At 39.8% G+C, this 17,669-nt stretch overlaps 1 long non-coding RNA gene across 1 annotated transcript in view; it reads left to right on the forward strand.

Annotated features, from left to right (window-relative positions):
- The window catches only part of LOC146692790 (uncharacterized), a 137,797-nt gene extending 123,979 nt beyond the window's left edge, over window positions 1-13,818 (forward strand). Inside the window, exon 3 of the long non-coding RNA XR_014915288.1 lies at window positions 13,361-13,818. This is a non-coding gene — a long non-coding RNA (uncharacterized LOC146692790). The remainder of the gene's footprint in view (window positions 1-13,360) is intronic.
- The last annotated feature ends 3,851 nt before the right edge of the window (window positions 13,819-17,669 follow it).

The raw sequence follows: 17,669 nt of genomic DNA on the forward strand, positions 1-17,669 counted from the left end.
TTTCTGGATCCACCTCTGTGACACGTCACATTTTATGACTAAACTAGAGACATAAAATACAGTAGGGAACTAACATAGCTCAGAAGAAAATCATAAGCACAAGGAAACCAAAACATACTTAAGATCTAGAAACAAAAGCCATATCTCACAACCAAAAAAGATTTGAAAAGATTTAAAACAGACTTAAAAGTTAAAACACAAATACTACAAGTTGTTCACAGCTGAGGCCTTTGAAACTGCCATCACTCTAGCAGTCCAAAACCAAAAGGCAGTTGAGGTGGCCTGTCACAACAGGGACGAAGGTACTCAGGGAGCTGGCTTCATACACTTCACGCAATTTAGCTTTTTTTAAATATATGAAAAAAAGTTTATATGTTCTGTGGGTTTGGTTTTGATCGAAAGAAAACACAAAGCAAAACTTGCAAAACAAATAAGAGAAGCCTTAAATTGGAATTTTTTGTAATTAAAAAGAAGAGAATAAAAAAGACACAAAGAAAAAAAGAAGTCAGCATGTAATATTTTCTGTTGACTGACCTAATAATCATTTTTGGCAAACATACTGTGCATTGGAAACTTGCAAGCTGAGGACAGCAGAGGATACAGCTTAATAAAACATGAGATAATGTTCATATTGTGTAAATGAAAAATAATACTTTCTTCCATGAAAATATTAGCTGTGTTAATACTTGTGGGAACTCCTCTCCTACCTGAGTGGTAATTTCATAACTGAGCTATGTTCAGTAGGATACGTGGAGGGCCCCACGCTCTTTGTGTTTATATGTTTGGGATTGTTACAGCTGAAAGCAGGATGAACCCAGATCAGAGTACCCCTGTGGAAACACTATAGCTGTCTTGGTGCTTTTCTCAGTTAGCCTCTGAGCCTTTTTCTGTGTGTCTTTCTGTGTGTGTCTTTTCCTTTCTCTGTGTGTTTCTCTCGCTGTATTGCTACCATAATGAGTCATTGACCAGACAGGAGAAATATCTGCTCTTTTATCCTTCCTGCCTCTGTACACCTATTTCCTAGTATTGTTTGGCACATGCAGTAGATGAGTAACAGGGAAGCAAACATGCATGCACACACACACACAGACACACTTATGGGAACCACAATTTTCCGTGCCTTCTATATTCCAAGGAAAAAGAACCAGTGGTTGCATGTATGCAATCCCTTCAAATTAGGTTATTATACGAGTACCAGGTTAAAATTTCTCCAAATGAGCAAAAATGAACTTTTAAAAAGCAAATGAATATGACAAAATCCAAAATATAACAAATTTCCCATTAGACTACTAATTTAATGTTAACATTCCAGTCTACAATTCAAGAACTCGAAAACAACAGTTTGCTCACATACAATTTCTTGTTATACACCTTGACTTTTCAGTAAACAGTATCCCACTGGCTCACAAGATCTCTTTATCAAACTCCCTGCAATCACGTCTTAATTCCTAAAGCTCCTACAGACTGCCATCAGATGCAGCCTTGCTGACACCACTTCTCAATCTCTTATTTCTTTCAGATTGCACCTTCTGGGTAAGATTTCTGTATAATTCATCTGATATTTATTTACTTGATATTTATTTATAATCACCTCTGTTAATTCTTGATATTTATAACTGAGTGATTTGTATATATTAGTGCTGTTTCTTAAATTTGTCAAATCTGTAACATATTGTATTGTTTAAATCAGTGGTCTCCAACCGCCGGGCCATGGACGTATTGGTCCGTGAGTCGTTTGGTACTGGGCCGTGAGAGTTGAGGCTCGGGTGTGAAATTTATGGTTTTCAGGGTTTTTATCAGTTTTTATTGTTATTTTTTTAATCGTTTTTCTTATTAACTCGGTTTCCCTGGCTCTTTTCCCTCCCGTGTGTTATGAATAAATCTTCTTTTTTGGTACCGGTACTGGTTATTTTGTTGTATTCATCCACGAAGCCTTAAAGGCCGGTCCGTGAAAATATTGTTGGACATAAACCGGTCTGTGATGCAGGTTGGGGACCGCTGGTCTTAATAGTTTAGTCGGTTACTGTTACAGTCTTGGAGCAACTGTTACCCACGTAGTTTTTTTTAGGGATTAATAGTATTCTGATTCAGATTAAGACTTCCTTCACTCTTATATGTTACGCTATAGTCCTCACACAAAATCCACAACATCTATCCTTCTACATATTTCTCCTTAACACCTACCCATGCAACACTTCTGTTTCCTTCCCCTACTTGTCTGTTCTGTCCCCCAGAGGGACACTCTCTACCACTTAATCCAACTTATTTCAGAATAAGGCTTTCTCTTCTAACTGGCATGTGTGTCACTGACAACATTCAACATCACCCACTTTCAAATTTGTGATCCTGACACTTTGCTCCATCCACAACACCATTCATATACTCTTCCTTCAAGGGTAAATCTACTCTCTACTTTCATTTCCTGTCTACATGGTAGAACAGCTTGAATCCACCTCCAGTAATCCAGGCCTTGCTTTGCTTCCACCTGGTTCCTGAACAAATAATATTGTATATCTACCATCCTTCTCTACATCATATCAGCCAGCTCATTCTGTTTAGTAATAGTCCCTATATTTAACCCTATAATGCCCTTTGTCATATTTGAAGCATGAGTTTCTGAGACCTCTATCTAATCAGTATGATCAATACTTGCCATAACGTCAAAATGTTGTGAACAAAAAAACCCCAACATGATATAGCAAAAAATAAATGTGGATTTTTTTTAGAAGGGTTAATAAATATCTCAGTTCCCAAAAATCAGAATTTTCTGGCTTATTTTGATGGGTTGGGTCTTACAGGGTTAAACTCCCTACTCCTGACCTTCATACTCCTGCCTTTCTTCTCCAGCTGACTCTTAGCATTCTTTCCTCTTCTTTCGTCTCCAGCCAAGTAGCACAGTTCCCACCAGCACCATGTTGGCCGTTGTTAACCTGTGCTTCGACAAATCTGGGATGGAAGTCTCATTCTTGATAAGCTACATGTTTGATTTGAATTTTACAATGATTTACACAGATTTTACACTGGATTTCATTCCTGATGCATGGACGTGTATCCTGGCTTTCTAGATTTCTAGAAATCTGGTCCATCCCCCAAAATGTGACTATCCAGTGTTGAAACCAGGAAGCAGAGTTGCAGTCTCACACACCTCTATGTGTTTCTCTTCTCCAGTTATCCCCCCAGACCCCATCCAAAAAACCCTAACGTCTCTACTGCCACAGATGTTAATTATCTTGTTATCAGTATTACATTATCACATGTAACTCATAAACTGGAGAGGAAATGGCATCTGGCTAATTTAGAAAATCTTCATCTATCCTTGAAAAATACTTTATTGCTCCATAAAAAGCCCTCTGTAAAACTCGAACATCTTACTATTTATCAGTGATTGAAGAAAATGAAAACAGCCCTAAGTTTGTCTTCAGCACTGTAGCCAGGCTGACAAAAGAGTCAGAGCTCTGTTGAGCAAAGTAAAACTTACATATAATGGCCCCTATCATTTGTCTTCAAGAAATGATAGGGGTGAGGAGAGACAGACAGACTAAAACCACAGTGCAAGTAAATATTGCAGGGAGAGAGACAAACTGTCTTATGGACACAAGTCACATCTCTACTCCAGTCCTTTTATGAAGAACATCTTGCAGATCTGACCAATCAAATGATCTACTTGAAGTGGAGGTTGCTTGTTATCAGTCTGTCCCCTATTTATGATATATTGAGCTTACCATCACGTTTTCTAAATAGTTTGTATGCTCTTATATTGAAATTTACACTTTGGCCTTGGCTATTTCCCACCTCCGCTCTGCAAGCCATGAGCAGGCACTCATAAACACACACTCGATGTCCTCTATTCTGACTACCAGAAGCTCCCACCCTTTCAGCCTTTATTGAATTGACATCAGGCAGTTCTGAAAACACTTGAGATACGAAAAAGAAACTTAAAGAGCTGTTGTCCTTGAACAGCCATGGCTTAATGGTTTCAGTGATTGCAGTCACTTTACGATGCCTATGGCTATGTCACCTCCCTGTTGTATTAAGAAATGACGAATCAATCATGAAATTATCATACCCCCCAAAACAACATTAGAAAAATATGTTAATGTTAGTGATATAGTGCAAGTGCTATACAAAAAACAAACTGTTAGAAAACATAGTGACAAAGTCAAACACTATCAAGCTCAGTGATGTGGATGGTGCGAGACAACACTTACCGGAACGCCTTCATTCTGATGTCATACAAGAGTCTGAGTCCCCATTGTTGCTGTTGGCACAAAGAATAGTTCTGTTCGTCTTTGTGTAGCCTACATAAAGCTTAATCTGCAAACCATAAAGGATGCCTACGCTCTTCCAAAATTGCTCTTGTCGGTTTTGTGGTTCTTTGTTCTAGACCTCAGGTGCAGTTACTCTCAGGCCGAAATAGAGGAAGCAGACAACCCTAAGACTGTCATGATGTGCTGTGGAGGCAGCCAGGATTGGACCCAAACGCTGGACTCGTAAACTGGAGGTTAAACTCAAAACACGACTTTATTAACAGAAAGGTAAAGGGCGATATGAAACTACACTGGGAAGAACTAAAACTAACTCACAAGGCGGCATGGGGAAATGCACACAACACTGAGGGACGACGCGACACAGAACAGAGGGAGATTCTGACATAAGTACACAAAAGGTAATGAGGGATGTGGGAACACACGGGGAGCATAGCTGAGGACAATTACGCATAACAAGGCAGGGAGGACACTGAAAATACTGACCCATACTGACCTTAAATGTAACACAGGAAGAACACAGAGATGCGGAGAGGAGGGGAGGGCACAGAGATAACGGGCTGGGGAAACATGGAATAAAACACAAGGCACAGGAACTCAGAGCTATATGAACACAGATACACAGAGGAAGACACAGGACCAAAGACATGGGGAGATCTAACAATCAAAAGCTAAACATAACAACCTAGGGACTAAGACTAAACTTTAAACTAACAATGTGGACTCAAACCAAAACACAAAATGACAAAAAAAAAAAACCCCGAAAGCGCTGGGTCATAAGACCCAGGATCATGACAAAGACTTTATTTGTTTGCCCAATTTAATGGGATGCCGCAGGGGTTGAGAAATACACCTTCAACCTTCAAGATATTGATGAAGATGTGCATGGGCCATATGAACCTAAAACTCGGTAAAATACCTTGCCATATTGTTTCTGAAAGAGGGGTGGAAACTGACCCCGAGAAAGTTGAGGTCCTAAAGACCTGGACAATCCCCTCAAATCTTATAGAACTTCAGTCCTTTTTAAGATTTGCTGGATATTACCAGAGGTTTATTCATGGGTACACCATCATTGCCAGAGCACTTAATGAACTAGCCTCCGGCTTGTCACCACTTAGGAAACTGAATAACAAACCAAGGACAATTGCAAACTCAGATTATAACAACCAAAGGGAGCCCTTTGGTCACTAGTGGACACCCCTACATCAGGAGGCCTTTGATAATAACAAAGCTAAAATAAGCTCCAGTCTTTGGATTTGCGGATTATATACGGATGCCAGTACCACTGCCCTAGAAACTCAATTGTATCAGGTACAAGATGGTCAGTCATCTTTTGCAAGTCATAGGCGTTCAAAGAGTGAGAGAGTGTAAGGTAGTACCCAGCTCATAGGTTCGAGTTCTTGGCCATTAAGTCAGCAGTCACAGAAACATTATCTGACTACGTATTAGGTTACAGACTTCACGGTATTGATTGACACCAACATACTTATGTACATTTTGACATCCACAAATCTTGATACAACAGGGTATAAGTGGTTGTCCAGTTTTTTCACCTAATCATTCAGTACAAAGAAAAACAAAATCTGGATGCCAATGCAGTCTCTTGCTATCCTTATGGTATTCCATAGAATGATTACGCAGCCAAGAAGGAAGGCAAGAGAATCTGGCAGTTCACAATGTAACATCATGAACATTAGCTGTAGCTATTGTTGGAGCCACCACTTCTGGGTAGACCTTAGTTAAATCCCTCACTCACCAGTCCATAGCCATTCCCGACTGTTTCAAGCAGGAGTAAGTGGATGGCCTTCCCATTGCCCATTCATTTTCAGAGGCACTAAGGCAAAAGCAGACATTACAAACTGCTATCAATGCAGTAGTTGGACTCTTAAAGTGCTAATCACTCTGAGTACTCTTAAAGTAAAATTCCATCTCCCAGCCTTAGGCTGGAGGTACCTATACTTACCTCGTTACTTCCGGTAAGGTAGTCCTAACATCTTACATCAAGTTATGCTACCTGAGGGGTTAAGAACCACAGCACTTAGACGCCTTCATCAGATATGGGCTACCTTGGAGCCAAACGAACAGTAGATTTGGTAAGAGCCATTTTAATGGGTGAAGATCTACATGGCCACAGAAACTTTTTTTTTTTCTGGGTAATGTGGCAGTATGGGCTCAATGTATTATCTAAGACCTGAACTTGGAAAGAATATAAAAGAAATTAGCTGGTCTGTTACTGTGTCTGGGTCTTCAGGTTAGTAAACAGTAAGGGTATCTTCCTTAAGTCTTGAATTAATATTCTTTAGCAAAACCAAGGAACCGTAGGAGCTGCTTACAATTAGGAAGAATAGGCTAGTCTACTACTTCTTTAACTTTGGTCAGGTCAGTCTGTCCCTTCTTGACAAGGAACCAGAGGAATAATACTGAATCAATGTGGAACTCACATTGATTTAAACTCACTTTAAGGAGTTTACTTTCAAGGAGACTTTGGCGCACCTGATGGATGCAGAATTCTTGTTTGTGGGGGGATCATGAGAAGATGAAGCTGCATCAGAATAAACAAAGATGAAATGAAGTCTTGGAGGATTTTGTTTACAAGGGCCTGGAAACAGTTGGTGTTTTATTTAGACCAAAGGACATTACAAAATATCCTAAGAAGTCCAAGTGAGTGTTGAACGCTGATTTCCACTTCTTCCCCTGGTTTATTCTCACCAAATGGTAGGCATTTTAATGGTCCAATGAGAAGATGATGGCTCCCTGTAACAATTCAAAAGATGAAGAAAGAAGATAAAGGATATTTGTTCTTGACAGTTATTTTGTTGAAACCATGGAAGTCTGTACAGGGACAAAGAGGCTTGTGTTTCTTTTCAACAAAAAAAAAATAATCGAGCATCTACAGGACCAGAATATGTTTCAATTATTCCAGCTACAATACAGGCAGTTTTATTGTTTTCCATGGCCTCTCATTCAGGCTTTGTTAGACAATAGAGTCTGCTAGTTGACAAGGTGGCCCCAAGGAGCAGATCAAAATGAATCAGCAAGGGTTGGCAAGTTGGGCAAGATAGAGAGGTGAGAAATGGGCCCGGCCAAGCTACATAGGCTACGTTCACACTGCAGGCGAAAGCGCATCAAATCCGATTTTTTTGACCCTATGCGACCCATATCCGATCATGGTGTGACAGTGTGAACGGCACAAATCCGATATTTTCAAATCCGATCTGGGTCACTTTCGTATGTGGTACTGAATCCGATACATATCCGATGTCTCAGAAAGCGACTGCTGTGTGAATGGTCAAGTCGCATTAAATCCGTCTTTTACGTCACTGACACAAGACAGACGCCAATTATCAGCACCCGAGACGACATCGCGAACGCTTCCTGGCCATCCGGTGAAACTGCTGGGAAGACAACGTTGGAGAAACGTTAACATTTTATTTGTACTGCATAACCTGCAGGTTCTGACAGAAATCTGCAACTATCCTTTGAAGCACCGCTCCTCTAAAACAGCAATAAGGATCATTATTAGGTTATCTACATTATTATGTAAATAACAAAATAACTTAAAGCAAAAATCGGGAAACATGAAGTCCGAAGTCTTTATATTAAGGCCATCAGTCAAACAATATAGTTTGTTCTGGGTCTAAACAGAGCGCGTTGTGTATGACGTCTTCTTTTGCGCATGCGGGCCACTTTGAGCGTTCACACTAGAGAGCGTTTGCTGTCGCATTTTATTTGTAGTGTGAACGAGCAGACAAAAAAATCGGATTTGATCAAAAAATCGGAATTGAGCATTAAGACCTGCAGTGTGAACGTAGCCATAGACTGTACATCACTCTCTCTTGACTCACTTTCACTTCTGTCTTTTAGGTCCACTCCTCCAAAACAGGAATACAGTCAGTCCTGCTGACTGCTTTCCTTTTCCTGACCATTGAAGTTGTAGTTTCATGTTCTCAGATGCTCCTGAATGTGGTCATCTGATCTGATACACATAGAAATTAACCTATCTAGTGAGTAAGGGAAATCTAGTTAAGCCTTTAATTTATCATACAAACTATGAAGAAATGTGCCTTGGAGGGCCTTTTCATCCCAGACTGTATCCAGAAATCCACAGAAAAATCTGTCACACTTCTCTTAACTTGTGTGTGCAGGTTCTCAGTTATCCAGGTCATGATAATCTAAGGAGCTTCGAAAGAAAGCAACTGGACTTCTTTAAATTTCTTGACGATGTTTCAGCTTTCGTCTGAAAAGATTCTGAGAAGGGTGTGAAGAAAGGCATGGGTCATTGTCAACAATGGCTTCAGGTGAAACCATTGTGAGACCTTGCCTCACCCTTTATGTAACCTATTGGGGTCACCTATAACAAGTCTTGTAACAGGACTCAGTAGTACAGATGCACCTAAAAGATAAATGTGACTCTTTGGAGAATGATAATGTTCACATTTTGGTCAGAGAACACAGATAGTTTGCAAGATGAGTGAAACAGGCAATTTATGTCCACCCCCTCTGTTCAAAGGTGGATGACATTTGAACAGAGGGGGTGGCTTATGACACCAACAGTCTGCCACTTACAATGCAGTTTTGAGATCCCCTCCCAGACACCTCAAACACTGCTCACATCTTGAGTCAAGTGGCCTCAGTAGATCACATGATAGGGTGAGGCAAAGTCTCAAAATGGTTTCCCCTGAAACCTCTAATGATAATAACCCTTTTTCACAACCTAGCTCATGTGTCACACGATTAATAGTGGGTCCCTCTTTCGGGACAACAGCTACTAGGCTTTAAATACCAGGGAGTAACCACCATGTGGTTTTAAAACTGAAGAAGCTTCTTGGATTAGAGGTAAAACATTTTCAAGAAACTTAAAGAAGTCCAGTTGCTTTCTTTCCAGGCGTCTTAGACTCCTCTTAGCTCGTTTCAATGTGAAGAGTGGCTGTGTCAGGGTTCAAGCCTTTATGAAACACATTTTTGAAATTGGCAATAAGTGCACAAAAGAAATATTTGGATTAGTCTTTAATACCACCTGTCCCCATCTTAGTGCTTATCTCTACAGCAGTTTTACCAAAAAGGCAATTTTAGCACTGTAAGAAGCACCAACTCCTCTCTGTCCTACCTAGAGAGACTTCTGATGTGGGTAAGGTTCTCTCGAGAGGATCTGAAAATAGTGGTGATCTGCTCATGTCTTCTAAGTTGAGCCTCCTGGATAGACCGTCCACAACGCAATGGTTCCAAGTTCACTGAGTCCATTTCTTGGCTGGATTTTTCCATCATAACAGCTCAGATGGATTGAATTAAAACACATGACTTCAAACTAAAAGTTCAACAAGTTTATTTACAAACACACAAATATTGAAATGGTTCAAGCAAAAGAGTAGTGCGATCCAGGGTTCCAGATAAAAAAAAACAAAAGTGGATCCTCATTTCCTTTTAGTATCTCTCTCACCAGATACAAGTTCAGCTCACTAGCCTCCAGACAATCTGCACAGAGGACAGCACGACTCATGGAGGCTAAAAAGTGCACTCAACACAGCTTTATTACTAAACACAACAAAAATAACTAAACAGAACACACAGTATGGGATGAGGTAGATCACAATACAGACCAATGGAAAAACAAGGCTTAAATACACAGAGGAAGCAATCAAGGAATGGGAGACAGGAGGGAAACACAGCTGGGACAAATCAGAGCTAACAAGACTCTGATTTGTTAACCAGACACACTGCACACAGGACAGGGACTATCAAAATAAGACAGGAAACACACAGAATAAACTCAAGACACGCAAGCTTAACACTAGGGACTGAACGAATGAAACAGAGACAAGATTCACAAAACATAAGACAAGGCTAGACACTGAGGGAGGTACACATAATTACTGACAGCAAGGAATAAACAACCTAACATAAACCACTCAGAGAACCTAAACTTAACATAAGATCAAAACAGGGATAGGTGAGTTCTTTACTACCAGATGTGGAACCAAAGAGCAGGAACCCTAGTTCCTCTCCTGAAACACAGGGATGAGGTCAACTCGCACACATGTACAAATAGACAGAGTAGAGGAGAGAGAGAGAGAGAGAGAGAGAGAGCGCAAGCAAAAAGGAAGAGAAAGACAGGAAGAGGTGAGCCAGGACAGGAGGACCAAGAGACCATAATTTGTGGTCCCAGCTCAGAAACTGTATTTAGCTTCGCATAACTTCTCTTTCTAAAGACTGTTGCTACTTGGGACATCCTCAGAGACTGTTGCACCAAAAAAGACTGAGCCTGACCCTATACCTGTCCCTGTTCCCAGGGTCCTGGGCAATCCCATTTCTTCAGCCATGAGCGGGCCTCTGTTAAGTTGCTCCTACTCAGGGCCTCTCAGCAGGCCCCTGGAGTTTCTCTATATTCACCACTGGGCTCCCACCCAACCCCCCTACGGAGTTGTACTGCCTCTGGGAAGCAAGAGTGTACTGGGTTCAAATCCAAAGACAGTGGATATTTGCACAAAGTATTTCTTTATCTCAAGAGATTACTGATTACGGATTAGGGTTAATAAAAGAGTGGTATTATCTTAATAAAATGGCCAACAATACATTTACCGTTTCAGAAATGTATGCACATTAGGTAATATTTTGCAAAGTCTCTCCTAAAGTTATAGATGATATAATGGCCAACACATGGAAAAGAATTGAGTCAAGAAAACCACTGTGGTTATGTATCTGGTGGAAAGTGTAAATATATGAATTTGTTTCTAACTGCATTAAATATCTGCTTCTCCCATTCAAATGTACATGTAGACAAAACTATGCCTAACTGCAAAGCTTTCTGCAATTATGTTGGACACAGTCCATTGAAGAGAAAAACTTCATGGCAGTTAGTTATTTGAAAAGTTAATTTTATTCCTCACATTGCTGAGTGGATCATACAATCATCATTGTATACTAATGATTATAATAACTAGTTTGCTATCATTTCTATAATCTTCACTTATTATTTTCAAATTCAGAAAACATACAGCCCCTGTACTTCAGTTAAATGAATAAGAGGCTCTGCTGTATCACTGTCTACATCCCAGCTGATCCAGTGGAATGCAGCAGCATGGTGCCAAAGCTCAGTGGTAACTGCACTGTTATGTATTTCAAAAAGAGGGGGATTCACCCTACTTTTATTGTTGTTCCAGAGGCCCCTACGAACCTTGGTTTTAGGGGAGATAACAAAGCTCTTAGCAGTGCAGATGGTTCTGTCCATCAATAAACAATATCTGGTCTGCGTTTTTGGCTGTTTGAGCAGATGTGTGAAGTCAAATAAATAGAAGGGATAGTTCATTAGATCCAGATTTCTCTCCAAGTCAGAGAACAACAACAAAAATTTCTATACAATGTTTGCATTGTGTTGATAGCAGAGGTCGGAAGGACTGTATTATAAACTCTTATAAATGCTTGTACTTGCTATGAACTAAAGAATACCTTTTTTTTAAATTATAAACTGGACCTTAAACATTGTAGCTTCTCATCATAATATTCACTGAGATCTAGAAATACAGTTTGAAAAGTATAGAAGCATAATCATTATGTATTCAAAGTGGACAATTGGGTAAAAAATAAATAATAACCCCTCACTATTATTTTTGCTCTTACATTTTGCTAAATACATTCGTTTATAAAACCAGTTATAAATAATTGAAAACCCTCTCTAGCCACTAATAGTAATAATTATCTCAGTAATCTTAAAGATGACTTACTCTGTTCTTATGCTGGATGTCGGCACACCAACTCTACGGTCAGTGTTAATGGCTGATTGAAGCATTGCATTTAACTTTATCTTTTTTAAATTACTATTCACTGTAAACCAAAAACGATGGAGCTTTTAGACATTCATTTATTACTAATATAGTTTAAATTGATACTAAGTTTGCATGCAAGCATCTGGTTAATGTGCTCTGTTGTCTCCTTAAGACTATGTGGTTCATATTACATACCTTGTACATACCTAGTAAGGGTGCGTTTAAATTGAAGTTAGATGTCAGTGATGCAAAATGCATTGCATATCCTGACGTATTTCACTATATGCAAGTAGGCCCCAAGTTGGCATCAGTTTTCCTTTCTTAAAGGAGTGAAATTAAAACTGGAAGTTGTGTGAAAGGTTCAGGATTTCATCTTAAGATTTCTTCATAACTTGACACACACAGACAATAATACACAAAAAGTGCAGTAGTCATATGACACGCTATGAACAAGAAGGGAAAAGGTCCCTTTAAACAAGAAGAAACTTTGTAGAACTATACTCAGCCATCTGCCATGACTGGTTGGGGGCAAAGAGAGGGAGATTTGACAAAGGACACACTGTGGAAGATATCCAGAGATTAGTAGTAACTAATGATTAAATGTGAAGTGGTGTATAAACCACCACTCTTAGTATTAGAGAGTGAAAAGAGGTGAATAAACAAGAAACTGTGTATCGTGGAAAGCCCCCAGCAGTTCAGGCCTATTGCAGTGTAAATAAGGAAGGGTTCAGTCAGATGAGGTTTCATACAGTACTTTCAGAAATTAAATTTGTGTCTTGTGGCAACTGTCAGGCAAATTCAACCAAAACCATTTTTTTTTAAAAAGTCACAGACATTAAAGACATTAACAACAAAGAAGAACTGCAGAAATATTAGCAAAAATCATTGAACAACTGTTGAACAAATGGGTTCAACAGTAGCTGGGTGCTACTTAGCTCATTTAGCTCAGCGGTTGCTGAGCTAAATGAGCTAAGTAGCCACATAGCTGGAGTGCAGCAGCTTGGGTTTGAGTCTGACCTGCGTCTTTGCTGCATTTCCTCCCCTTCTCTCTTTCTCTCTCTCCCTACTTTCTTGTCCATCTTCACTGCTCCACTATTCATGCAAAAATGGCAAAAAAATAAAACAAAACAAAAAAGGTGGAAGTTGTTTTCAAAGGTGCCAAAGGTGGTACTCTGCACCTGCTTTTGAAGGAAGAACAGGAGGGGTAAAGCTCCAAAAGTTCACTGTATTATTTCCATCATGTCTGTCCTCATATTACGTCAGTGCAGAGCCTGGGGTGGATAGAAGCTTGGGAACCACTGTCTAACTTTGTTCTCTGCTATTGTTCTCTTTCAGGATGTCCTTCAGGAATGTTACACAAGAGGTCAAAGGAGCAGCCCTGTATTACTGTGTGGAAGGGAGCCACTCGGGCTCAAATGCTCTGATGTCTTTGCGAGACAACAACAAAACATACTGCTTTTCTTTGACTGGAACTGGACCTTTGTATATACATTGACAACTGCATATCAGAATCAGAATACTTTATTAATCCCTAAGGCAATTGTGTGGGTTACAGTTGCTCCAAGACAGTAACAGTAACAGACTAAACTATTTAAATAATACAATATGGTACAGAGTTTACAAATGTAAGGAATAGCACTAATATATACAAATTGCACAATTATACATACAATTATTAAGAATATTACAGAGGTGATTATACATAAATATCAAGACTCTACCCTGTGAAGTTTGTCATTTTCTACACACACACACACACACACACACACACACACACACACACACACACACACTTAACCCAAAGTCCCCTTAAAATTAAACACAACTGTCACCCATACAGCTTTGGACTATAAGATGTGCCTCTGTAGGTTCCTCCACAGTCTAAGGAGCAGGAAAGAAAGTGACTATAGTTCTCTATACGATGTGTATATGCAACCCATGAGGTTCATGGGGTTCAACCATTTACCACATTTTTTTATCAAAATAAAATAAAGTATGTCATTATAGCAATGACTGTTATTTGGTAAAATTACAAATAGATTTTGTGAATAGTTACTTTCATTTGACAAATCGTCGGCATGCTACACGTTCAGAGTCATGAGAGCCAGATGGAATTAATGTATAGATGTAAATGTCTTTTACATTCTGATCATTAATTGCTTTGGAAAACACTATGTGGTAGGGTTAAGGTTAGGGGTGTGGTTATGGCTGGAGTCTCTGCTTGAAGCGTGTGTTACCACCGGCATTCTGTTGGATTCAACAGAGGACCCGGAGCGTCCCATAAGGATGTGGAAGGGTACTTTTCGTGTTACTATGAGATGCCTCGGTATCGTCGGTATGTTACACATTGGGAATTAGAATGCTCTCTGTTAAAAAGACACATCGGCCCTAGAGGTAACAATATTATACAAGTACTTTTTCCTGAAGACTGATGATGAAAGGCTCAGTCAGTTATATTATTTTATATTATACAGCAGGGGTGGGCAACTCCAGGCCTCGAGGGCCGGTGTCCCTGCAGGTTTTAGATGTGTCCTTGAACCAACACAGCTGATTTAAATGGCTAAATTAGCTCCTCAACATGTCCTGAAGTTCTCCAGAGGCCTGGTAATGAACTAATCATGTGATTCAGGTGTGTTGACCCAAGGTGAGATCTAAAACCTGCAGGACACCGGCCCTTGAGGCCTGGAATTGCCCACCCCTATTATACAGTATATCATCTCATAATCTTTTAGGTCTATCTTTCTAAGTAGATTTGGTTTTATTTTTACAGTTTTATAAAAATCTTTGTCTCTATCAGTATAATGGAGGTAAATGAAGCGTCTATTACCTCTATCCATACTGTCATGCGTACTGTCATTTTGATCTTAAATTATTTGTAAATCAAGCTATACCTTCTTGGCTGGTTCTTTCTGACTGATAATCCCTTAAGTCCCTTAATTCCCTATAAGTGCTGCTGAGAGCAAAATAAACATAGATATTATGCTGGTTTTGACAGCTGGATTGATTAACACAAGTAGACACAGACAATGTGCTATTGGAATCCAAATTACAACCAGTGATGGTTGGAAACATCTGTCTTTGGTGTGGTTTCCTCTGATCTCTGTTCCCTGTTAATGGAGCGTGCTCTGCTCTGTAATTTGTTCTCAATGAGTCAGGGGTACTGTGACATAGCAAGAGGGCATGATTTGATAATTTATATTTGCGTGTATTTTTGTGTAATACTATGTAATACCATGTTGTGGGAACATACATCTGTTTACAGTCACATTATGAAGTAACCACGACATTATTCATTGTGTTTTAGTACACAGACTTGGTTTAAGGTTAGGGTATAAGTTAGGTTACAGTAAGTAGTAATTGTGTTTACGGTTAGGAAAATTTTCCAGGAAATGGAGGAAATTCATTATAGAGGAAGCATAACTGTATGTGTGTGTGCATCTGTGGTATTACTGAGTATTTCTTATGTTGTGGGGACCTAAATCAACTCACTGTCACATTACGGAGATGTGCCTTCCTTATACAGGGGGAAAAAGCGGTGGAGGTAAAGGTTAAATTAAAGTTAAATCCTTTGAAACTCTGCCTCTCTTTGTGTGTGTGTGTGTGTGTGTGTGTGTGTGTGTGTGTGTGTGTGTGTGTGTGTGTGTGTGAGAGAGAGGGGGGGTTTCTCATGTATGTATGTTAACATACATACATGAGAAACACACACACAGGCTCACACACTTTATGCATACGCTTGTAGGACCAGGCTAGACAGTGTTCTTCTTATCTGTCTATTTTTTTTTCGGTCAGCAGTGAGACAGTGTAATCTGTGCCATCTCATCATCCAGCCTAAGAACAGTAATTATCCACGTATGTAGATGTCAGTGCAAACATCAAACCCCCTTTTTAGTGCCTGGCTAGCTGCTGAAATCACACAGTAAATAATTATATTTTTCATTTCATGTCCTCATTGGCTTATGTTGTGGCCAAATTACTATTCTTCTCCCAACTCACTTAATTACAGTATAAAACCTGAAGAAAATGATAGTAATTATCTTAATTACTTTAATAGCTAGGAGTACAGTAAGAGACGCTGTGACTAATCTGAAGCTGTGTTTTCTTGTCAACAGTGAAGCAGATCTAAACAGCTAAAATAAGAAATACGAAAATTTTAGCCACCCCTGTTAGATCTGACCATTTTCCCTGTGTTTAGTCACTTTAGACTTCAACATTCAATGTGCTTGTTTCAATTTTACACAATATTTAATTCTCCACTCATAACTGGAACAATGATTCCATTCAACAAACAGGCTGCTGAGAAATGTGAAAAAGTGTACCTCAATCATTTATTATGTTAAAAAAACATTGCATTGGAACGGAGGTGCTGCAGAGCTCACCTTCATATGAGAATTTTCATGCACAAACGGTATGGACTGAGTGTTGCTTTTCACACTGCCAATTATGGCTTACTTATTGAGCATTTGGAACACTATGCAGGAGTCAGTGGCTTCAGTTCAATGTGATTTTAATTAGGGTGCTTTATACTGTAAGGAAAATACTTTACAGTAGTAGAGAGAAAACCCCATCACTCAGACAATCATCTACTGCAACCAGCTGGGGTTGAGGGGTGGAAGACAAGATAAAAATTACACAAGTTAGCCAGAGATGAATAATAATTGGAGATTATGCATCGGAATTTCAAGAGCGGGACCACGCCTCCAAACACGTGCCTTCCAGTTCTTATCTAGGTTTCCCCAGTTCTGCAAGCTAATCATTCTCGTTTACGTGCTCACCCTCCCTCCCCTTTTTAATTCTTTAAGTACATGAGGATCTGCCAGGCCCGGAAGCCGTCACCAGTCGCCTTCGAGGCTTCCCCAAACCACTGCTCAATTCATGTCCAAGCATTCACCTTTTCCTACTGAAACGCTTTCAAACCTAAAATGAGGACGTGGGCCCAGCTAGTGAACTAATAATTAAAGGAGAGTGGTGTATAAATGCAAAAAAGGTGAGTGAAGAAAAAATACACCAGCCTAAGCCTGTTAGCAGGGGTAGCTGCAGCTCAGGAGAATCACGTACTAATCCCAAAGTTGGTGGTTCAATCCCTGGCTCCTTCATACTGCATGCCAGATACCCTGACTACAGTGGGGCAAAAAAGTATTTAGTAAGCCACCGATTGTGCAAGGTCCCCCACTTAAAATGATGACAGAGGTCAGTAATTTGCACCAGAGGTACACTGCAACTGTGAGAGACAGAATGTGAAAAAAAAATCCATGAATCCACATGGTAGGATTTGTAAAGAATTTATTCGTAAATCAGGGTGGAAAATAAGTATTTGGTCAATAACAAAAATACAACTCAATACTTTGTAACATAACCTTTGTTGGCAATAACAGAGGTCAAACGTTTACTATAGGTCTTTACCAGGTTTGCACACACAGTAGCTGGTATTTTGGCCCATTCCTCCATGCAGATCTTCTCGAGAGCAGTGATGTTTTGGGGCTGTCGCCGAGCAACACGGACTTTCAACTCCCGCCACAGATTTTCTATGGGGTTGAGGTCTGGAGACTGGCTAGGCCACTCCAGGACTTTCAAATGCTTCTTACGGAGCCACTCCTTTGTTGCCCGGGCGGTGTGTTTTGGATCATTGTCATGTTGGAAGACCCAG

This window comes from Copadichromis virginalis, linkage group LG15, assembly GCF_057382275.1.
Source record: "Copadichromis virginalis isolate Kocher_CV1m ecotype Utaka linkage group LG15, C_Virginalis_male_GT1.1, whole genome shotgun sequence".
Lineage (NCBI taxonomy): Eukaryota > Metazoa > Chordata > Actinopteri > Cichliformes > Cichlidae > Copadichromis > Copadichromis virginalis.